Raw genomic sequence first — 25,475 nt, forward strand, 5'->3', positions numbered from 1 at the left:
TAAGAAGGATAACTAGGGTTTGGAATAGCAAATATTGTGATTACACATAGTTATTGCCTACGATTTTCATCTTGAAATGTTTTAGATTTATTTATTTAAATTATAAGTTATTTGGAAGATGATTTTGCAGTATTAATCTTTATTGGTTTTATATATTGCAAAAATGTTATGGGATATCTGTGTTTACGTCCGTGAACTATGATTGTCCCATATATGTCAAAAGTTAAGTCTATTATGTCTTTATGCAAATATTGATAAAAGATAGAATGGACTTTTGTATATTCCGCAGTATTGATCTTTCCCTGATCCACTTCCATGTGAAAGTACTGTATGGCTCCGTAAGTTTTCTTATGTTGAGCATTTTTCGATTAAATTAATCATTAAGGTTCTCTTGTGGTTAATTTAATTGAATTTTTGGATACAAATTTATGTTTCATGTATTTTGTTAATGTCCAAAAAATCCTTCTTTTCGTGTAAAAGTATGGTCGCTCTTGTTGTTCTTTCGGGAATGACATTTTATGGGGGAGCGTTCTTAATTGAACTTGTGCTTAATTGCCAAATATTTGTGGGGAGTGCGGCTGTGGAATATTATAGGAGTTATCTTGTATCTTTATAAACTCCTTGATGAATACACTAAATTTAGACTATGTGAAATCATCGAAACAAAGTTGATATGTTCTCTTTTAGTCATGAATAATCTCTTTGAGAATTTCATTATGATCCCGCCAGTTTTCGTACCTTTGCCAATATATATTGACAAAAAGGGGGAGAATTATTTGTAGTTCACACTACATATGTGTTTACGGATCATTATGTAAGGGAGGAGTGGTTTTCATTGTGAGGTGAAGTATTGACTAAGGGGGAACGATACATATCACCATAGTATTATTATTAAAGTTGTGATACAATTGAACTTTCATGTCGTGTAATAATACTATGACACCTTATAACAATAATTGAGAACAACTGTTTTCTTATTGTATGGCTACGGATCTTCAACAACTATGATGCTGAGTTGAACACGTTTAGAATCACTGGAGTACTTGGAGTGACGAAAATTCAAGGAATGTTGAAGAACCAAGGAAATCAAGCATTTGGATGAGAAGCTACAAAGTTTATTTATTTTGTAATCCATGTGTATTGATAGTTTTGTCACTAAAATTGACAAAGGGGTAGATTGTTAGAGCACTTCTCGGTCGAACTCGCAAGCGTTGCTATCTCAAGCTTATTTATCAAGTTTAGTGTCAAAACTATAAATGTTGATTTCTAGTCTCAGATTAGGATATAATGTGTAGTTGAGCTTTATACTTCATGGAGTTCATCGATTGAAGACGAAGATCTACTAAAGGGATATTGGAGGAACTTCATCAAACAAGGTATGTGGAGACTTGAACTCATATATCACTCAGAAGTCTATTCTATTCTATCTCCTATTGAGACTACATCGTATATATAGACTTTTACATTATACACATTTGATATTTCGAGTTGAGTTTAACTCGCTTTTATTTTTCTCAAAATATGCCTTGGAAAGCTTTTTGATTAAACTACGTTCATCATTATTCTTGACGAAAGTCAAAAGATGATCATGTGAAAATCGCCTTGTAACATCTTACATGATTTGTGCGAGACAGTCATTTGATGTAGAGTCGGAATGTTTCGTATTGATCATTCGATCACTTGAAAATTGCTTATAAGCTAATAGTTTGTGTGAGACAGCTATTGTCGTCTTCTAAGAACGTTTCAATGATTGAAATGGGAGTTTAGAACAATTAACAATTGTTTGGATATATCACATTATGCATACCAGTATGCAAAATGTTGTAAGAATGATTCAGCTCTGGGAACCAAGTATGCATACCCGTATGCAAACGGTTTTAACTGTCAAAGTCCGGGAACTAAGTTTGCGTACCCGTTTGCAAACTGTTTCACCTGAATTCGGTCTGGAACGACAGTATGCGAACCCTTCTGCAAACTGTCGGAAAAGATCAAGTACGCAACGACAGTACGCGTACCCGTTTGTGAACTGTCAGAAAGGATCAAGTCCGGAACTTAAGTTTGCGTACCCATTTGCAAACTTGTGTGGTTAAGCTCTAAAATCGTTTAAGTATGATTTCTTACTCATGAACAAATACATTTACAAATTAAGGAATGCAATCTTTGCAAACCGTGGCTAAAATGTTCATGAACTGATTCTTTTGAATCAATCTGATTTTGCTTCAATTCTGTCTTGTATACTTTTATGAGAATATACACAATTGAAAAACTCTATGAGTAACACAATTAGATTCATTTGATTATCATTTGATCTAGAAGTGTTAGATGAACATGGTTAATACAAAAGTGTTCATATGGCTAACTTCGGTTAACTATTATTGAGCCAACTCAATATACATATTTAGGTACGGTTACCCATATCTAAATGAAGGTATATTTTATTTGTGTAAACAAACTAAGACCATCTAACAGTGCAAACTTAGCTTGAATCTTAAATCAGGTTTTCATCTAACGGTGAATATTGATTGCTTTGTCTCAAAGTTATCAAACCTTGATTTGAAGACTATATAAGGGAAAACTCTAGTAACTGGGGAACCTAATCCCAACACCTCCTGTGTGATACTAGTTGCTACTAGAGTCGATTCTCCTTTAACCTAGGTTTTCCTAAAACCATTATAGGTTAACGACTTAAAGACTTCATTGGGATTCTGAAGCCAGACCCAACTATTTTCTCTGTAGTTGCGTGTTATGATTTTACTTGTTCTATCGTATTGAGTACTATCTTCTTTACGATTTGCTCGAGATTTATCTCCGATATGTAAGATATAAAAAGTAATCACAAAGCTCTCCGTCTCATTCTTTGTGATTCCATAATAACTTGTTCTACTACCATATAGTTACGTTATTGTGAGGTGATTGATATTTCTAGGCTGTTCTTCGGGAATATAAGATCGGATTATCAAATGTGTTCCTGTTCAACTCGATTTATCAAAAGACGGAACAAAAACTTTGTAGGTATTTCTATGGGAGACAGATTTATCTATCAGAATAGACTTTTCTGTGGGAGACAGATTTGTTTATCAAGTCTTCGACTTTGGGTCGTAGAAACTCTTAGTTGTACGTGAGATCAGCTAAGGGAATCAAGTGCTTAGAGTCCTGCTGGGATTCGGAGGCGTAAGGAACGCGATTGTACCTTGATCAGTGTGAGATGATTAGGGCTCAACTACATTCCAGTCCGAAGTTAACTTGGAGTAGGCTAGTGTCTGTAGCGGCTTAATACAGTGTGGTGTTCAAAACTGGACTACGCCCCGAGGTTTTTCTGCATTTGCGATTTCGTCGTTAACAAAACTTCTGGTGTTTGTTTATTTCTTTTCCGTATTATATTTGTTTATATAATTGAAATATCACGTGTTGTGCGTAGTTCAACCAATTGGCAAATCCAACATTTGGTTGTTGATTGAAATTGATTGACCCTTGAACATTGGTCTTTGGTCCCGTTCAAGTTGTTTCTCATGATAATCAGGCTCACGGATTCTATCTGTTTGATTTGCTGATTACATTGAGAAAGGATTCTATCTGTTTGATTTGCTGATTACATCGAGAAACAGAGATCTAACTCTTGGATATATTTCCTTGATTGAGTATGACTGTCTAATTGATTCTCTCGGAATTATATTGGAGTTAGTCAGATTGAATAACGAAATATTGGGTGTGGTCGTTAAACCCCCGTTTTTTCAGGTCCAAGTCAAACAAAAGCAATAAATGAATCGGTTGAAAGTCTCGACATCAAACACAGATGGGTTACCCGGCCGTTTGATCAACTTACATTTAAGTAACCAAGTCATTTTCCATAGTCACAGATGAGTTACCAGCCGTGAAATAAACACAGGTGATTCTGGATGATGGATCAGTCAGGATTTCATCTTCACCCAGCCGAGTCTAAGAATTACGGCTTGGAGTTCTTAGATTTCCAGTCGTAAGTAGGAACCACGGCCGGGTCGTCATTAAATCCCAGCCGTTAAATAAAAAAATCAGATTTTTCCTAGATTTTTAACGGATTTGACCCAACAAAATTGTTATTAGGAGTTGATTATAATGTTTTTACGAGTATTTTAGGGATTGGGGTGAACCGTTTAGCTTCCTAGGTATTCATAAAATTTCGTCAAAATCACCACTTTTAATCTTCTAAAACAGAAGAAAAAAAATACAAAATTTCGATCTTCAGAAAATTAGTGGTATTATTCATCTTAATTCATACACTAATCATAATTAATTTAGTTAATCACCTTAGTTAACACTAATCTAATAAAGGGTAAATTGGCCATTATTCAAAATAGTTGGATAAGAGATAATTTGGATTACTATTTAATGACTCATGTGCAGCCCCAAGAGCCAAATGGCTTCAGCCCCAATAATAGAGTTCTAAAACAAAGCGAAATGTAGGCGCGTATACACATGGGTCTTTTGGCCCCTCTATCCGTGTCTGTATGGAGTATGGACTTTCCATGATGATATTTATATGACTATGTACGTAGAGAATTAAAGAAAATTCCTTTTTTTTTGATAGATTAACCTTAACGAAATGATATTTTTTTTTTTATAGAAAATACCGGTTGTTTGATCACATTGATATGAAATACGACATTTATCAATAATGCTACTCCTTGACCGTCTGAAAATATGTACGTCGCAAATAAAATTATACGTGAATAAGTACTAGTTGTTAAGGTTTACAGTTTAAGAAAAGTCATCATTTAATCTCATGGAAAAAAAGTTTATGTTCCAATTTCAAAGGAGGAAAAGAGTTTAAGAAAGTCAACACAGTGAGGGATCCAAGTATTATTGGTGAGATGCTCTAGAGTGAATGATTCAGGTATTATTGGTGTCATGGTTTCGTGCATCTACATATATTGGGTAAGACTGGGCAAAGAAATAAGCGGGAGTGGGAAGCAACAGAGGTAAGGTAGAGCTTTGTTGAGGGTTCTTAAAGTTCCTATCTAAACGGAGGCGATACCGAATAATATGGTAATTGTTAAAATCACAAAGTTGACATGAAGGTCTATATAGGAAGAAATAGAATTTGATGCAAAAAAAAATGAATGACTATGATGAGACTGATTGTTTCACGATACCGATTTTTGGTTGACCATGCTCATACTGTGAAGATGAAGAAGAAGTTGTAAGATTGGCAGTGCATTGAGGAGAAAAAACGGAATTTTGATTCTCTACTCTCATCTCAATGCTAAAATATGTGCACCAAAAATCATCCATAGAAAATAACTTGCTATCAACAATAAAAGTTGGGGTGGTGACAATAAGGTCATATGAAGTTTCTAAGCTAATAAGCATGATTTATTGGAAGGTATGGTTAGAAACCGGATCTCCATATGTAGCAAGGTTATCAGATAGGTTTTTGGCTCTAAGAAGATTATAACTCATAGTTGACTCTCCTCTGCGTATCGTACGTAGATCATGTTGAATCCGTGCTTGTGAGTTTGATGTTAATTTTCCTTCAAATCATTCCAAATTGCTTCAGATGTTTCAAGACGAGCTACCAAAGCTAAGATAGGGTCCGAAAAACTTGGAGGACATCCAACTTATAATGGTGTGATCCTGTTGTGCCACGTCTCATACGCAAGGTTGAGTTTATCCTTTTTGGTTGTACAATTGATAACTGAACAAGAAGGTGAAGAAGCCATGAAAGGCGAAAAAAAAAAAAAAGGTTGCATGAGATGTTTAGGGTTTACTAAATATTATAGGAAACTAGAAAAAACTAAGTAAAATGAGGATCAAAACCTAATATGCATACCAAGTTGAAGGGTTCTTATTCTATATTGATTGCTATAGAGATCATACATATATTTATATCAAATGGTAGTTACAGTAATTTATAAACTCAACAAGCTTGTATACAAAGAGATACCATAAAAAGAAAATACGAACAAGGATATGCTTAGACTTGAAGCTACAATTATCTATAGTTTGTGAATATTCGCATGCTCATCACGTATCCTTCACACATTGGTCTGCAAGTGGTGATGGAGATTTGATACTGAAAAGAAGGCCTTGTGGCTTCATGCAATTGTCTTTAAATGCGTCTCCAAAGGTTTTGGTAGAAGATATCAAAAAATTCTTATGTTATAGCTTAAGGAAGAAAGTTTAAAACATCTCAAACCGTTCTAAAATAACTCTTCCTCGCAGGTAGGTAGGAGATGACACTTAAGTTCTATTTTTGGAGGACCATTAGGTGGAGAATCAAGCTCCAACAATCCTTTTCCAAGACTTATATCCTATTTTCTTCGACAAATTGGATCGTTAGTGCTTGTGCAATTTCTGTAACTAACGGGGGATCGTGGAATCTAGGAATTGATAGAAACTCAACATCGAATCTCGTAAGTATGCTCACCTATTGCCATTTATCGATGGAGCGTTCAATGGGAAAGGCGCAAACTACATTCAGTGGAACATCGATAAGTCCAAGAAATTTTTCCGTGAAATCTCGTTATATGGTTATCCAACAAACAATCGGGGTATTTCTCTAAATATTAGTGTTTGATCTTGTTCGTGGCCTCATAAAATCGAGTTTTTCTTGTGGTTGTCTCAAGTATAAGACTTATTTCTAAGAATTGCTCATACAATTTGTGTTAAGCCAAACTGCATAGACCTAATCATAAAGAAAGACTTTATTAGAGAGAAATAAAAAGAACAAAAAAGTTTCTTACAAGGAGTAAGAAAAAATAAGAAATAAAAGTGACAATTACATCTTACATGAATAAAGTGTCCCATATAAACATGATGGTATTGAAGTTCCCTTTCAAGCTATGTTTGAAAAACGACGTCCAAGAGAAGAGAAGAGCTCTTGCACTTTAGCATACATGCTCAATATTTTAGTTTTCTTTTCAAATATTTTCTCCTTTCTTTCGACCAAGATGGACCAAAGTGCAGCTGCAGGTGCAAGTTCCATATTTTTCTATCAGCATCGATATATTTAAGCGAATTCCAAACTCGCAACATATTAAGAATATTCGAAGGCCAAAGACCATTAATTCTATAAGATGAAAGCAGACAGTTCCATATTGTTCTAGAAAAGGGCATTCGAAAAACAGATGTTTGATATTTTTTTCATTATTATTGCAGAGAAAGTATTTGTTAACATGGTGGTATCCCCACTCTATAAACTTGTCAGCAGTGATGATCCTATCATGAGAAGCAAGCCACAAAAAGAAGCTGATTTTGGTTGGGATCTTGGTATTCCAAATTGCTTTATAAGGGAAAGGTGGGAAATCCATATCTTGATTGAGAACTGAATATAAAGAGCTAGTTGAGAATGTCCCAGTGGCAGATAAGGCCCATCTTCTCCTATCTTCTAAATTACATTGAGATGGAGGCTCAAAACCAATAATTTCAAGTAAAGATATAATTTGTTCAGCTTTTAAATCAGTGAGGTGGAAACTCCAATTGACCATGTTATTAGATGAAATAATATGTGAAGAGATGAATCCCTTTTTTTATTGCAACTGAGTTTGAAAAGAGAAGGAAATGAATTCCTAAGAGGTTGATTTGCTACCCGAATATCTGACCAAAAGGATATAAAATTTGAACCACTAAAGAGGAAAATTGAGTTACCTTTTCTGCTTGTTTTGCAATAGCTTTCCAGCACGATGATCCATATGTGCCTTTCACCTTACCCGGGATCTATAATGAGGCAGATGCACCGTATTTTTCATCATTCATAAAATACCAATGAGAATCCTTCTCCGAACCGAATCTTCAGCTCCATTTGGCAAGCATAGCCAAATTGAAATGTTGCTAGTTTCTTAAGCCAAGTCCACCCTTATCAATCGGGGCGGAAACTAATGACTAGTTAACCAGGTGCTTATTTCTTGAACCTTCATTATTATCCCAGAGGAAGTCCCTTATTTTTTTCTCAAGCATACGGATGATGGAAATAGGAGATTTAAAGGTACTAAATAGTACAATGGCAGACTAATTAACACATTTTTTATGAGAGTGATTTTTCCTCCTTTTGTAAGTTGTGTTCTCCTGCATGTCGCCAATTTGCTATCAAACTTTTCCAACTCCCATAAAGCTTTAGAATTATACGTTTTTTTCCAACGGGAAACCAAGTTAGAGAATTGGTAATATATTAGTCACACATCCAAACTTAGCATCCCAAGACTCAAGCAGAGGAGTGTCTCCTAATCCAACAAGTCTAGTTTTAAAATTGTTCGCTCCCAACCTTGAAACAAGTTCAAAACACTTCAAACCATTGAAAAAAATGTAATTCATCCTAGTCATACTTGAGAAATAATATGGTGTCATCCGCATAATGAAGATGAAATAATTTTTCCCACCATCCTTGATAGTAAAACTGTTAAGACCGTTAAGAGAGAGCTTATCAAGAAATCCGGAAAATCCATCCATAACTATGTTAAATAGAAACGGCGATAGTGGATCTTCCCTGGTGAATACCCCTTGAATATCCAAAAGAACCAAATGGAGAGTCATTGATGGGAATTGAAAATGAAGCGGTTGAATAACAAAAATTGATCCAATTGCACCACTTCTCTTTCAACCCAATTTTCTTCAAATTCTCTTGCAAATAAAACCAGTTAAACCTATCAAATGCTTTTTTGAGATCAACCTTACAAATAATTCCAAATGATTTATCCTTGATTTTTGAATCAACAAGTTCATTTGCAATTAAGATGTTATCGTTTATTTGTCTCCTTCAACATATGCAAATTGAGTTTCTGAGATGATCTTTGGAATCAAAACATGAAGTTTACTCGTTAGAAAGTTTGAAATGATTTTATACATACTAGTGAGCAAATTTATCGGCCCCAAATATAAAACACTTTCAATACAATTCTTCTTAGGTACTAAAGATATGAAATTCGCATTATGAATGGGGTTTATCTTACCTTGGTTATTAAACTCTGTGATTGTGCTCATGATATCTGCTTTAAGAAAGGACCAACATTTCTTGAAAAGTTTGATGGGATATCCATCTGGACCCGGCGTTTTAACTACTTCAAGCTCGTTAATTGCATCAAAAACTTTAGTTCTGATATGTCACTCTCAACTGCTAAGGCTTCTTCTTCAGAGATACATTTAAAGTCAAGATCTTCTATTGGAGGTCTAGTTATCAAATCTGAAAAAGCGGGGGTACAACAATCACACCCAATATTTCACTTAGCAATCTGTATGGACAAACTCCAATATACTTTCTAGAGAATCAACTAGACAGTCAGACTCAATCTAGATAAAAGTATATCAAAGAGTTTATATCTCAATCTCTCGATTTGATATATACTCAAGTAAATAGAAATTTGCGAGCCTTTATCAAATACTAGAGGGATAACTTGGATGGTACCAATGACCAATATCCAAGTGTCAATCAATTTAAATCAACAACCAAGAGGTCGGATATTCTAGCTTAGCACAACTAGTATCACACAGAATGTGTGGGGATTAGGTTTCCCAGTTGCTAGAGTTCTCCCTTATATATTCTTTCAAATCAGGGTTTGCAATCAATGTTAGCTTGGTAACAAAGCATTCAATATTCACCGTTAGATGAAAACCTGATTAGATTCAAGATAATATTTCTCAACCGTTGGATCGAAAACTTAGCTTGTTACACACAAATGAAATGTTCAGTTTTGGATTTATATAGTCGTTCCCAAACATTAACATTTGTTGGTTCAACAATAGTTAACCAAATGGCTAGCCATATGATCACTTTAATATCCACCATATTCTTCTTCACTATAACTAGTTCAAATCACTCAAATGAACTAGTTGGAGAGTTGTTCAATTGCTTAGATCTTATGTAACTATACAAGACACAATTGAAGCAAAAACAGTTTGATTCACTCAAATCGGTTCATGAACTTTATAGCCACGGTTTGCAAAAGCATTCCTTAGTTTATATAAACATGAGTTCAAGAACAACCGACTTTATGTACAACCTACTCAAGTTTGCGGACTGGGTTAGCGGACTTAAGCTCACGGAAGGAGTTCACAAACTCCAGCAGAAATTCTCGGGTCGAGAACTTCCGCCGGTTCGCGGACTTGGCTCAGCCACATTCCGTTTCTCTTGATCAACAAAGTTCGCAAACTTTGGTTCAAGGAATAAGGACTTATACATATGTGTGTTTCCACAACAATGCTTATATCCTACCGATAGTTATGTAATCTAAATTCTCATTTAAATCTTCAACATTACTCGAAATCTTCGTTACTTCCAAGTACTCCAATGATCCCAAAGGTTGTAAGTTTAGCATCATCGTTGTTGAAAATCCGTAGCTATAACAACAAGAAAACAATAGTTCTCAATCATTGTTATACAATGTCATAGTATCATTACACAGCGTCAAAGTTCAATTGTATCACAACTTCAACAACAATACTATAGTGATATGTATCACTCCCTCTTAGTCAATACTCCATCTCACATGGAAACCCCCCCCCCCTACATAATGATCCGAAAACCATATGTATTTGTAGTGTGAACTACATATTAATTCTCCCCCTTTTTGTCAATAAAATTGGCAAAGGTACAAGAACGAGATCCTAATGAATTTCCGAAAGAGACATTTCTTGACCAAAAGAAAGCAAAAATATATCATCTTGTTTAGATGCAATCATAAAACCGAAGCTAAATGCATTCATCAAGGAGTTTATAAATATACAAGATAAACCCTATAATATTCTACAGCCGGACTCCCCACAAAGATTTGGCAATTAAGCATAAGTTCAAAATAACTCTCCCCCATTAAATGTCATTCCCGAAAGAACAACAAAGGCAACCTTAATTTCAAAAGAAAAGAAGGATTTCTTTGGACATAACAAATCACATACGAGTATGAATTTGAATCCAAAATACTCAATTAAATTAACTACAAGAGAACCCATGATTAATTTAATCGAAAAAATGCTCAAACATAAGTGAACTTATGGAGACTTAAAAATATACAATTAGATTAATCACAAGAGAACCCATAATTAATCTAATCGAAATACACAACCAAACTAATCACAAAAGTAATCAATTTAATTGGTCAAGCTCGACATAAGAAAACTTACGGAGCAACAACTAAATAACCAAACAAGATGATTAATTTAGTTGAAAATGCTCGACATAAAGTACCTCACGGAACAACAGCATAGCTAATCAAAAATAATCAACTTGGTTGTTTAATGCTCAACATAAGACACTTTACGGAGCCTCACAGTAATGCATAAAATATGGATTAGAGAAGATCAATTACTGTGGAATACACAAGGATTCATTCTATTTTCCATCACTATTCGCATAACGACATTCAATAGACATAAACCTTATAAAAAAAAGACTTTAACCTATCTTCCATAAAAAATTGACAATATAGGCTTAACTTTTGTATTTGTCAAAATTCTATTCATTCTTTTATCAATACATGCATATCGACATACAAAAGACTTTACTTTTGACACGATATGGGATAGTCAAGTTCACGGACGTAAACATACAAATCCCATAAGCAATTGCAATATATAAAACCATAAAGATTAATACTGCAAAAATCATCTTCCAAACAATTTAGAATTTAAACCAATAAATCTAAAAACATGAAGATGAAAACGTTGGACATAGCTATGTGTAATCACAATAATGGCTATTCCAAACTCTAGTTATTCTTTTAATAAAAAAAAAGAAGAAGATTTACTAGGAAAAATAAAAGAAAATCAGAGTTCATTGAGAACCTCATATCTTTCAATGAATCCATCAAAGAAGGTGTCACTGATTTCCTTTACCTTCTTAACCGTAGATACACCATGTTCGTGAGTTAGAACACCAACTTTACGATCAACAGCCCTAGCAAGCTGTCTAGCTTTGACACAGTCCATGATGAGCTTCTTTTGATTCTGTATCAGAAGATTCTGATTAGCAAGGATTCTGGACTGATCATCCAATAGTTGGTTTATTTGCAGTTGAAGATTTGCAAATTCGACCTTTGAATCATTCTGAAAACGAGATAAATCCTTGACGGAATCATCAATCCAGGAGTTGTGATCCTTTCTTTCAAGCATCTTCTTAAGAACCAGTTCTTGGATTGATTCACGTCCTTTAGCGTCTTCCTCCAAATCAAGATGCCCAATCTCTTGAGATTTTGCAGATTTCTCCATATAATTTTTGTTAGGGATGGAAAGACACAATATAAAGAAATATATATGTGTATGTAAACATGAGAAGGAAACTCTTGTTTTTTGGAAACAGATGAACTCACAAGAAGACGCGAACATTCGTGGACCGGTGATACAAAAACACAAAGAAAGTAAATAGTGTACAACATACTTACTTGAGCATTTTCCAACAATTATCCTTGCATCTCTCAATCTAGAAACAAGGAAAGGGTTACCTGAAATCAGGTGGTAGAGTGAGAAATATTCCCACTATGATTATTGAGAAAGGAGTTGTACATATCATATGACAACTTGATCTTTGTGTTCTTTTCCTTTCTTCGGTTGACACTCATCCCAGAAGAGTAAGACACAGGTTGTTTAACACATCCGTCAGAAGGATTTCTCTGAGGACTAAATCTAGGACCTATTGCAACTGGTTCAAGAGGATCAGAATAGATAGGAATCCATTTTCTAGACTTAGATTTATCAGAAACAGTCTTATAAACACGGGGAATGCTATTATCAGCAGCACAAGAATTTATACCACTAGAATGCATTTGAACCCTGTAATGATTTCTAGGAAAGAGATCATGTTTATAAGGTTTCTGGTTTTCTGTGGGCATGAGATTCACTGCAATAGTCGACTGACTATTTGTTCCATTGACAGTGGAAAAAAGCAAATTATGAAGTTTAGAAATCAGTTCCCTTCTGGCAAAACAATGGATAGCATAATGGTTCTTTTTCCCACAGAATGTACAGGTTCGTGGAGAGGCAATAAACGACACTTGTTTTAACTTCATAGCCATATGAGAAGATTGCAAGTTATGTAAACCTTTCTGAACACAACCTTCTTCTGGAAGATCCTTCATGTACTGCAATCCATGAGAATTAGTTCGTACAGAAGAATTTCTCCTTAAGACAGAGTTTTCCTTTTCCAAGGATCTGCACTGTTCATCGGCTAGAGTGAGGGATGCTTCTAGTTTCTCTTTTTCGACACGAAGCCTGTTAAGCTCTGATGAATGCGTCTCGCTCAAATGTTTCTCTCTAATTGAGTCTTCCTTAATAATATCCTCAAGAACACTAATCTTTTCACGCTGTAGAGTAGTTTCTTGGAGAAGTTTTTCAATATTCTTAGAGAATGACTCAATGATGCTATATAGTTCATGTTCTCGATCAACAGACTTTTCAAATTCATCAATAAGCTGATCATGATCCTGAAAATCAATGATCTCAGTAGAATTTTTTGAAATTCTGGTGAGCTTCATTTCAGCTTTTGCCATAGTGCCCAATGTCTCATCAGAGAGAGAATTGTTGACACAAGATGGAACAATCTTCTTACCTCGGGATTCGGAAGAATAAACTAAGGAGTAATCCTTTGAGGTATTCCCAAGACATTTGGCATAGTTAAAAGCTTTAGAAGACATCTTGGTATGCGTAAATGTCAGAGATTCTGTCCTCAGACTCATATTGCCACAAACACAGACTTGTAAGGTCTTTTAAACGTATTTGCCTGCTCTGATACCAATTGAAAAAGCGGGGGTACAACAACCACACCCAATATTTCACTTAGCAATCTATATGGACAAACTCCAATATACTTTCTAGAGAATCAACTAGATAGTCAGACTCAATCTAGATAAAAGTATATCAAAGAGTTTATATCTCAATCTCTCGATTTGATATATACTCAAGTAAATAGAAATCTGCGAGTCTTTATCAAATACTAGAGAGATAACTTGGATGGTACCAAAGACCAATATCCAAGTGTTAATCAATTTAAATCAACAACCAAAAGGTCGGATATTCTAATTGATTGATCAACGCACAACCTGTGATATTTCAATTATATAACAAAATATAATACGGAAAATAAATAACACAAACACCAGAATTTTGTTAAATAGGAAACCAAAAATGCAGAAAAACCCCGGGACCTAGTCCAGATTGAACATACACTGTATTAAGCCGCTACAGACACTATCCTACTCCAAACTAACTTCGGTCTGGACTGTAGTTGAACCCCAATCAATCTCACACTGACCCAAGATACAGTTATGCTCCTACTCCTCTGATCCCAGCATGATTCTACGTACTTGATTCCCTTAGCTGATCTCACCCACAACTAAGAGTTGCTACGACCCAAAGTCGAAGACTTTAATCAACAAATCTGTATCACACAGAAAAGTCTATGGTGATAGATAAATCCGTCTTCCACGAAGATACCTATGAGTTTTGTTCCGTTTGATAAATCAAGGTGAACAGGAACCAATTGATAAACCGGTCTTATATTCCCGAAGAACATCCTAGTATTATCAATCACCTCACAATAATCTTAATCGACGCATCGAAAAAAGATATTGTGGAATCACAAACGATGAGACGAAGTGTTTGTGATTACTTTTATATCTTGCCTATCGGAGATTATAAAATCTCGATCCAATCATTACAATCTTACTTGTAACAATAGAAACAACAAGATTAGATCACACAACTACAAGTAAAGTAGTATCGGTCTGGCTTCACAATCCCAATGAAGTCTTTAAGTCGTTAACCTGGTTTAGAAGAAGAAACCAACGGTTAAAGGAGAATCGACTCTAGCTTAGCACAACTAGTATCACACAGAATGTGTGAGGATTAGGTTTCCCAGTTGCTAGAGTTCTCTCTTATATAGTCTTTCAAATCAGGGTTTGCAATCAATGTTAACTTGGTAACAAAGCATTCAATATCATCGTTAGATGAAAACCTGATTAGATTCAACCTAATATTTCTCAACCATTGGATCGAAAACTTAGCTTGTTACACACAAATGAAATGTTTAATTTTGGGTTTATGTAGCCGTTCCCAAACATTAACATTTGTTGGTTCAACAATAATTAACCAAATGGTTAGCCATATGATCAATTTCATATCCACCATATTCTTCTTCACCATAACTAGTTCAAATGACTCAAATGAACTAGTTGGAGAGTTGTTCAATTGCTTAGATCTTATGTAACTACACAAGACACAAATCGAAGTAAAAACGGTTTGATTTACTCGAATCTGTTCATGAACTTTATAGCCATGGTTTGCAAAAGCATTCCTTAGTTTATATAAACATGAGTTCAAGAACAACCGATTTTAGATATAACCTACTCAAGTTCGCGGACTGGGTTCGCGACTTAATCTCACGGAAGGAGTTCACAAATTCCAGCAGAATTTCTCGGGGCGAGAACTTCCGTCGGTTCGCGAATTGAGTTCGCGGACTTGGCTCGGCCACATTCTGTTTCTCTTGATCAACAAATTTCGCAAACTTTGGGTGAAGGAATAAGGACTTATACATATGTGTGTTTCCACAACAATGGTTATATCCTACCAATGGTTATGTAATCTAAACTCTCATTTCAATCATTGAAACATTCTCAGAGGACGTTATACAATCGTTATTCACAGACCATTTCTCGTCAGAGGAATTTTCAAAGTGATTGAAACATAACATGACTTTCGTCACTAGATAAAGATGAATTTGGCTAAAGCAAAAGCTTACCAACACATATTTCGATAAATATAGGCGAGTTAAACTCGGCTCTAAATAGAAAATGTGTATAATGAAAGTCTATATATCAAAACGACTTTTGTCTCAAGAGTAGGAGATAGAGTAGATAGACTTTTGAGTGACAGATAAGTTCAAGTCTCCACATACCTTTTAGTCGATGAAGATCTACTGGTTCCTTGAGTAGGCATTCGTCTTGTATGATGATTGCCATGAAGTCTTGAGCTCAACTACACTTCTTATCCTAGTCCGAGACCTTTAGCTATATAGGATAGAAAACAAGACTTATAGTTTTGATCACTAACATTGACAAACATGCTTGAGATAGCAACACATGCGAGTTCGACCGAGCAAGCTCTAACAAAATCTTCCATAAAAAGTTGCTGAAAATGATTTATGATGTTAGATTTGATCTTTTCTCTATCATCGGCTAAGGATCCATCAACTATTATGTGTTTAATTTTATCAATTCTTCTTCTACCAGATGCATAACCATGAAAAACATGAAGTATTTCTGTCTCCATCTTTCAACCACTGTGTTATGGAATTTTGCCTACTTAATCTTTCCAACATAAGAGTTACTTGTGCATATTCCGCTCTTGCTTTGAACCTGTCAGTTCTTTGTACTTCACTTGTTCTCTGCCTTTCTTCAAAGCCTATCCACATAATCAATATGATGTAGGAGTTGTTGCTTTTTCAAATTCATACTGCCAAATTCTTCTCTATTTCATTTTCTCAATAATATCTCCAGAGACTCTAGTTTAAACCAAAAAATGGATCTAGGTGAACCCGAAAACGAAAAACTATTCCACAATTCTTTAACTTTGTCAATAAAACCAGTTACTAAGAACCTCATCGCTTCAAACCTGAAAGGAGGAGGTCCCCAAGAAACATCAACAATATCGAGCGCCAAAGGCAAATGATCAGAATTAGGCCTAGAGAGCGCAGTTTGAATAACCATAGAAATTTCTGCTCAAAATCAGAAGTAACCAAAAACCAGTCTAGACTACACATAACATGATTTTCTTCCCCACTAGTCCAAGTGAATGTTGTCCCTTTAAGTGGTAAATCAATTATTTCATAATGATAAACTTATTAAAATCAAGCGTACTTTTGAAGATATTTTTGCAGTTCTTCTTCTCGTTATATTTTTAACCATATTAAAATCACCTCCTAATACCAATGATTATAAAGGCACATTCCCCTGACAGTTGATAACTCTTCCTAAAGATCATCTCTCACATTGCAATGATTTGGCCCGTAAACATTAGTAAGACAAACATTAAAACCATCATGTTTCAAGAAACCCTCAACAAATAATGGATAGTTACCTGCGAAAGCCGATACCACCTCAAACATATCCAAATCCCAGAGAATTAACATACCTCCCGATCTACCAATTGAGCTCTGAGCATTCCAACCAAAATTATTCGATCCACAAATTTGTAAAATATTTTTCTGTGAATAATTTTCCAACATAGTTTCTTGCAGGAATATGATAGAAGCTTTAGAATTTATTAGATTTTTGAGCACCACTCTGCGAAAATCAAACCTCAAACATTCCAGGATAAAAATTTGACATTCATCGAGTATTTCTTTTATCCTTACCCCTAGTTGATCTTGGGGCAGTAGTAACACCTTCTTCAATGATATTATAATCTTGAGGCAGATTGCTAACAAATTTTTCATCCTCAATATTAGGTGAAATATGAATTGAGGTCATGTAAGACTCTGAGTCAGTACCTGAGCAAAATTCAGAGCTTAAATTGAGATGCCTGGTAACCAAATTGAATCATTTGTTTCATCAACACCATCATCTTCAAAGAAATCTCTAAGAAAAAAAGGCCTTCATTTGGGGATTCTTAATCCGAGGTTTCCTGTTGACTATCTTTGTCGAGAAAATAAAATCTTTTGTTAAAGGAGATTCACTATTGAAAAATTATTCGATTTATCCATGAGAAGCACTTCCTTGTTAACTGGAACATCTTTAAGTACACATGATTTCTAACATCTGTTTGGAAATACTGAGGTTGTAATTAAAATTAAGTCCTGATTGTAACCCAATATTGATATTCCTTTTAATTTCAAGAGAAATCCAAAAAAAATAGCAACTGAGGGGCGAGAAAATGAATTAGAGGAAGGGGAAAAGAAAATATGGAGGGTGGGTAGGGAGAACATGAGGAGGACCAAGAATAGATGGTAAGTTAGAAAGTGATTGAGTACTATCTTCTTTACGATTTGCTCGAGATTTATCTCCGATATGTAAGATATAAAAAGTAATCACAAAGCTCTTCGTCTCATTCTTTGTGATTCCATAATAACTTGTTCTACTACCATATAGTTACGTTATTGTGAGGTGATTGATATTTCTAGGCTGTTCTTCGGGAATATAAGACCGGATTATCAAATGTGTTCCTGTTCAACTCGATTTATCAAAAGACGGAACAAAAACTTCGTAGGTATTTCTATGGGAGACAGATTTATCTATCAGAATAGACTTTTCTGTGGGAGACAGATTTGTTTATCAAGTCTTCGACTTTGGGTCGTAGAAACTCTTAGTTGTACGTGAGATCAGCTAAGGGAATCAAGTGCTTAGAGTCCTGCTGGGATTCGGAGGCGTAAGGAACGCGATTGTACCTTGATCAGTGTGAGATGATTAGGGCTCAACTACATTCCAGTCCGAAGTTAACTTGGAGTAGGCTAGTGTCTGTAGCGGCTTAATACAGTGTGGTGTTCAAAACTGGACTACGCCCCGAGGTTTTTCTGCATTTGCGATTTCGCCGTTAACAAAACTTCTGGTGTTTGTATTATTTCTTTTCCGTATTATATTTGTTTATATAATTGAAATATCACGTGTTGTGCGTAGTTCAACCAATTGGAAATCCAACATTTGGTTGTTGATTGAAATTGATTGACCCTTGAACATTGGTCTTTGGTCCCGTTCAAGTTGTTTCTCATGATAATCAGGCTCACGGATTCTATCTGTTTGATTTGCTGATTACATTGAGAAAGAAAGGATTCTATCTGTTTGATTTGCTGATTACATCGAGAACAGAGATCTAACTCTTGGATATATTTCCTTGATTGAGTATGACTGTCTAATTGATTCTCTCGGAATTATATTGGAGTTAGTCAGATTGAATAACGAAATATTGGGTGTGGTCGTTAAACCCCCGTTTTTTCAGGTCCAAGTCAAACAAAAGCAATAAATGAATCGGTTGAAAGTCTCGACATCAAACACAGATGGGTTACCCGGCCGTTTGATCAACTTACATTTAAGTAACCAAGTCATTTTCCATAGTCACAGATGAGTTACCAGCCGTGAAATAAACACAGGTGATTCTGGATGATGGATCAGTCAGGATTTCATCTTCACCCAGCCGAGTCTAAGAATTACGGCTTGGAGTTCTTAGATTTCCAGTCGTAAGTAGGAACCACGGCCGGGTCGTCATTAAATCCCAGCCGTTAAATAAAAAAATCAGATTTTTCCTAGATTTTTAACGGATTTGACCCAACAAAATTGTTATTAGGAGTTGATTATAATGTTTTTACGAGTATTTTAGGGATTGGGGTGAACCGTTTAGCTTCCTAGGTATTCATAAAATTTCGTCAAAATCACCACTTTTAATCTTCTAAAACAGAAGAAAAAAAATACAAAATTTCGATCTTCAGAAAATTAGTGGTATTATTCATCTTAATTCATACACTAATCATAATTAATTTAGTTAATCACCTTAGTTAACACTAATCTAATAAAGGGTAAATTGGCCATTATTCAAAATATTGGATAAGAGATAATTTGGATTACTATTTAATGACTCATGTGCAGCCCCAAGAGCCAAATGGCTTCAGCCCCAATAATAGAGTTCTAAAACAAAGCGAAATGTAGGCGCGTATACACATGGGTCTTTTGGCCCCTCTATCCGTGTCTGTATGGAGTATGGACTTTCCATGATGATATATTTATATGACTATGTACGTAGAGAATTAAAGAAAATTCCTTTTTTTTTGATAGATTAACCTTAACGAAATGATATTTTTTTTTTTATAGAAAATACCGGTTGTTTGATCACATTGATATGAAATACGACATTTATCAATAATGCTACTCCTTGACCGTCTGAAAATATGTACGTCGCAAATAAAATTATACGTGAATAAGTACTAGTTGTTAAGGTTTACAGTTTAAGAAAAGTCATCATTTAATCTCATGGAAAAAAGTTTATGTTCCAATTTTCAAAGGAGGAAAAGAGTTTAAGAAAGTCAACACAGTGAGGGATCCAAGTATTATTGGTGAGATGCTCTAGAGTGAATGATTCAGGTATTATTGGTGTCATGGTTTCGTGCATCTACATATATTGGGTAAGACTGGGCAAAGAAATAAGCGGGAGTGGGAAGCAACAGAGGTAAGGTAGAGCTTTGTTGAGGGTTCTTAAAGTTCCTATCTAAACGGAGGCGATACCGAATAATATGGTAATTGTTAAAATCACAAAGTTGACATGAAGGTCTTATATAGGAAGAAATAGAATTTGATGCAAAAAAAAATGAATGACTATGATGAGACTGATTGTTTCACGATACCGATTTGTGGTTGACCATGCTCATACTGTGAAGATGAAGAAGAAGTTGTAAGATTGGCAGTGCATTGAGGAGAAAAAACGGAATTTTGATTCTCTACTCTCATCTCAATGCTAAAATATGTGCACCAAAAATCATCCATAGAAAATAACTTGCTATCAACAATAAAGTTGGGGTGGTGACAATAAGGTCATATGAAGTTTCTAAGCTAATAAGCATGATTTATTGGAAGGTATGGTTAGAAACCGGATCTCCATATGTAGCAAGGTTATCAGATAGGTTTTTGGCTCTAAGAAGATTATAACTCATAGTTGACTCTCCTCTGCGTATCGTACGTAGATCATGTTGAATCCGTGCTTGTGAGTTTGATGTTAATTTTCCTTCAAATCATTCCAAATTGCTTCAGATGTTTCAAGACGAGCTACCAAAGCTAAGATAGGGTCCGAAAAACTTGGAGGACATCCAACTTATAATGGTGTGATCCTGTTGTGCCACGTCTCATACGCAAGGTTGAGTTTATCCTTTTTGGTTGTACAATTGATAACTGAACAAGAAGGTGAAGAAGCCATGAAAGGCGAAAAAAAAAAAAAAGGTTGCATGAGATGTTTAGGGTTTACTAAATTATAGGAAACTAGAAAAAACTAAGTAAAATGAGGATCAAAACCTAATATGCATACCAAGTTGAAGGGTTCTTATTCTATATTGATTGCTATAGAGATCATACATATATTTATATCAAATGGTAGTTACAGTAATTTATAAACTCAACAAGCTTGTATACAAAGAGATACCATAAAAAGAAAATACGAACAAGGATATGCTTAGACTTGAAGCTACAATTATCTATAGTTTGTGAATATTCGCATGCTCATCACGTATCCTTCACACATTGGTCTGCAAGTGGTGATGGAGATTTGATACTGAAAAGAAGGCCTTGTGGCTTCATGCAATTGTCTTTAAATGCGTCTCCAAAGGTTTTGGTAGAAGATATCAAAAAATTCTTATGTTATAGCTTAAGGAAGAAAGTTTATAAACATCTCAAACCGTTCTAAAATAACTCTTCCTCGCAGGTAGGAGATGACACTTAAGTTCTATTTTTGGAGGACCATTAGGTGGAGAATCAAGCTCCAACAATCCTTTTCCAAGACTTATATCCTATTTCTTCTTCGACAAATTGGATCGTTAGTGCTTGTGCAATTTCTGTAACTAACGGGGGATCGTGGAATCTAGGAATTGATAGAAACTCAACATCGAATCTCGTAAGTATGCTCACCTATTGCCATTTATCGATGGAGCGTTCAATGGGAAAGGCGAAACTACATTCAGTGGAACATCGATAAGTCCAAGAAATTTTTCCGTGAAATCTCGTTATATGGTTATCCAACAAACAATCGGGGTATTTCTCTAAATATTAGTGTTTGATCTTGTTCGTGGCCTCATAAAATCGAGTTTTTCTTGTGGTTGTCTCAAGTATAAGACTTATTTCTAAGAATTGCTCATACAATTTGTGTTAAGCCAAACTGCATAGACCTAATCATAAAGAAAGACTTTATTAGAGAGAAATAAAAAGAACAAAAAAGTTTCTTACAAGGAGTAAGAAAAAATAAGAAATAAAAGTGACAATTACATCTTACAGGAATAAAGTGTCCCATATAAACATGATGGTATTGAAGTTCCCTTTCAAGCTATGTTTGAAAAACGACGTCCAAGAGAAGAGAAGAGCTCTTGCACTTTAGCATACATGCTCAATATTTTAGTTTTCTTTTCAAATATTTTCTCCTTTCTTTCGACCAAGATGGACCAAAGTGCAGCTGCAGGTGCAAGTTCCAGATTTTTCTATCAGCATCGATATATTTAAGCGAATTCCAAACTCGCAACATATTAAGAATATTCGAAGGCCAAAGACCATTAATTCTATAAGATGAAAGCAGACAGTTCCATATTGTTCTAGAAAAGGGGCATTCGAAAAACAGATGTTTGATATTTTTTTCATTATTATTGCAGAGAAAGTATTTGTTAACATGGTGGTATCCCACTCTATAAACTTGTCAGCAGTGATGATCCTATCATGAGAAGCAAGCCACAAAAAAGCTGATTTTGGTTGGGATCTTGGTATTCCAAATTGCTTTATAAGGGAAAGGTGGGAAATCCATATCTTGATTGAGAACTGAATATAAAGAGCTAGTTGAGAATGTCCCAGTGGCAGATAAGGCCCTCTTCTCCTATCTTCTAAATATTGATATGAGATGGAGGCTCAAAACCAATAATTTCAAGTAAAGATATAATTTGTTCAGCTTTTAAATCAGTGAGGTGGAAACTCCAATTGACCATGTTATTAGATGAAATAATATGTGAAGAGATGAATCCCTTTTTTTATTGCAACTGAGTTTGAAAAGAGAAGGAAATGAATTCCTAAGAGGTTGATTTGCTACCCGAATATCTGACCAAAAGGATATAAAATTTGAACCACTAAAGAGGAAAATTGAGTTACCTTTTCTGCTTGTTTTGCAATAGCTTTCCAGCACGATGATCCATATGTGCCTTTCACCTTACCCGGGATCTATAATGAGGCAGATGCACCGTATTTTTCATCATTCATAAAATACCAATGAGAATCCTTCTCCGAACCGAATCTTCAGCTCCATTTGGCAAGCATAGCCAAATTGAAATGTTGCTAGTTTCTTAAGCCAAGTCCACCCTTATCAATCGGGGCGGAAACTAATGACTAGTTAACCAGGTGCTTATTTCTTGAACCTTCATTATTATCCCAGAGGAAGTCCCTTATTTTTTTCTCAAGCATACGGATGATGGAAATAGGAGATTTAAAGGTACTAAATAGTACAATGGCAGACTAATTAATACATTTTTTATGAGAGTGATTTTTCCTCCTTTTGTAAGTTGTGTTCTCCTGCATGTCTCCAATTTGCTATCAAACTTTTCCAACTCCCATAAAGCTTTAGAATTATACGTTTTTTTCCAACGGGAAACCAAGTTAGAGAATTGGTAATATATTAGTCACACATCCAAACTTAGCATCCCAAGACTCAAGCAGAGGAGTGTCTCCTAATCCAACAAGTCTAGTTTTAAAATTGTTCGCTCCCAACCTTGAAACAAGTTCAAAACACTTCAAACCATTGAAAAAATGTAATTCATCCTAGTCATACTTGAGAAATAATATGGTGTCATCCGCATAATGAAGATGAAATAATTTTTCCCACCATCCTTGATAGTAGAACTGTTAAGACCGTTAAGAGAGAGCTTATCAAGAAATCCGGAAAATCCATCCATAACTATGTTAAATAGAAACGGCGATAGTGGATCTTCCCTGGTGAATACCCCTTGAATATCCAAAAGAACCAAATGGAGAGTCATTGATGGGAATTGAAAATGAAGCGGTTGAATAACAAAAATTGATCCAATTGCACCACTTCTCTTTCAACCCAATTTTCTTCAAATTCTCTTGCAAATAAAACCAGTTAAACCTATCAAATGCTTTTTTGAGATCAACCTTACAAATAATTCCAAATGATTTATCCTTGATTTTTGAATCAACAAGTTCATTTGCAATTAAGATGTTATCGTTTATTTGTCTCCTTCAACATATGCAAATTGAGTTTCTGAGATGATCTTTGGAATCAAAACATGAAGTTTACTCGTTAGAAAGTTTGAAATGATTTATACATACTAGTGAGCAAATTTATCGGCCCCAAATCTAAAACACTTTCAATACAATTCTTCTTAGGTACTAAAGATATGAAATTCGCATTATGAATGGGGTTTATCTTACCTTGGTTATTAAACTCTGTGATTGTGCTCATGATATCTGCTTTAAGAAAGGACCAACATTTCTTGAAAAGTTTGATGGGATATCCATCTGGACCCGGCGTTTTAACTACTTCAAGCTCGTTAATTGCATCAAAAACTTTAGTTCTGATATGTCACTCTCAACTGCTAAGGCTTCTTCTTCAGAGATACATTTAAAGTCAATCTTCTATTGGAGGTCTAGTTATCAAATCTGAAAAAGCGGGGGTACAACAATCACACCCAATATTTCACTTAGCAATCTGTATGGACAAACTCCAATATACTTTCTAGAGAATCAACTAGACAGTCAGACTCAATCTAGATAAAAGTATATCAAAGAGTTTATATCTCAATCTCTCGATTTGATATATACTCAAGTAAATAGAAATTTGCGAGCCTTTATCAAATACTAGAGGGATAACTTGGATGGTACCAATGACCAATATCCAAGTGTCAATCAATTTAAATCAACAACCAAGAGGTCGGATATTCTAGCTTAGCACAACTAGTATCACACAGAATGTGTGGGGATTAGGTTTCCCAGTTGCTAGAGTTCTCCCTTATATATTCTTTCAAATCAGGGTTTGCAATCAATGTTAGCTTGGTAACAAAGCATTCAATATTCACCGTTAGATGAAAACCTGATTAGATTCAAGCTAATATTTCTCAACCGTTGGATCGAAAACTTAGCTTGTTACACACAAATGAAATGTTCAGTTTTGGATTTATATAGTCGTTCCCAAACATTAACATTTGTTGGTTCAACAATAGTTAACCAAATGGCTAGCCATATGATCACTTTAATATCCACCATATTCTTCTTCACTATAACTAGTTCAAATCACTCAAATGAACTAGTTGGAGAGTTGTTCAATTGCTTAGATCTTATGTAACTATACAAGACACAATTGAAGCAAAAACAGTTTGATTCACTCAAATCGGTTCATGAAATTTATAGCCACGGTTTGCAAAAGCATTCCTTAGTTTATATAAACATGAGTTCAAGAACAACCGACTTTATGTACAACCTACTCAAGTTTGCGGACTGGGTTAGCGGACTTAAGCTCACGGAAGGAGTTCACAAACTCCAGCAGAAATTCTCGGGTCGAGAACTTCCGCCGGTTCGCGGACTTGGCTCAGCCACATTCCGTTTCTCTTGATCAACAAAGTTCGCAAACTTTGGTTCAAGGAATAAGGACTTATACATATGTGTGTTTCCACAACAATGCTTATATCCTACCGATAGTTATGTAATCTAAATTCTCATTTAAATCATTCAAACATTCTCAGAAGACGTTATACAGTCGTTATTCACAGACCATTTCTCGTCAGAGCAATTTTCAAAGTGATTGAAACATAACATGACTTTCGTCACTAGGTAAAGATGAATTTGTCT

The sequence above is a fragment of the Papaver somniferum genome, chromosome 9 (assembly GCF_003573695.1).
Source record: "Papaver somniferum cultivar HN1 chromosome 9, ASM357369v1, whole genome shotgun sequence".
In the NCBI taxonomy this organism is placed as follows: Eukaryota; Viridiplantae; Streptophyta; class Magnoliopsida; order Ranunculales; family Papaveraceae; genus Papaver; species Papaver somniferum.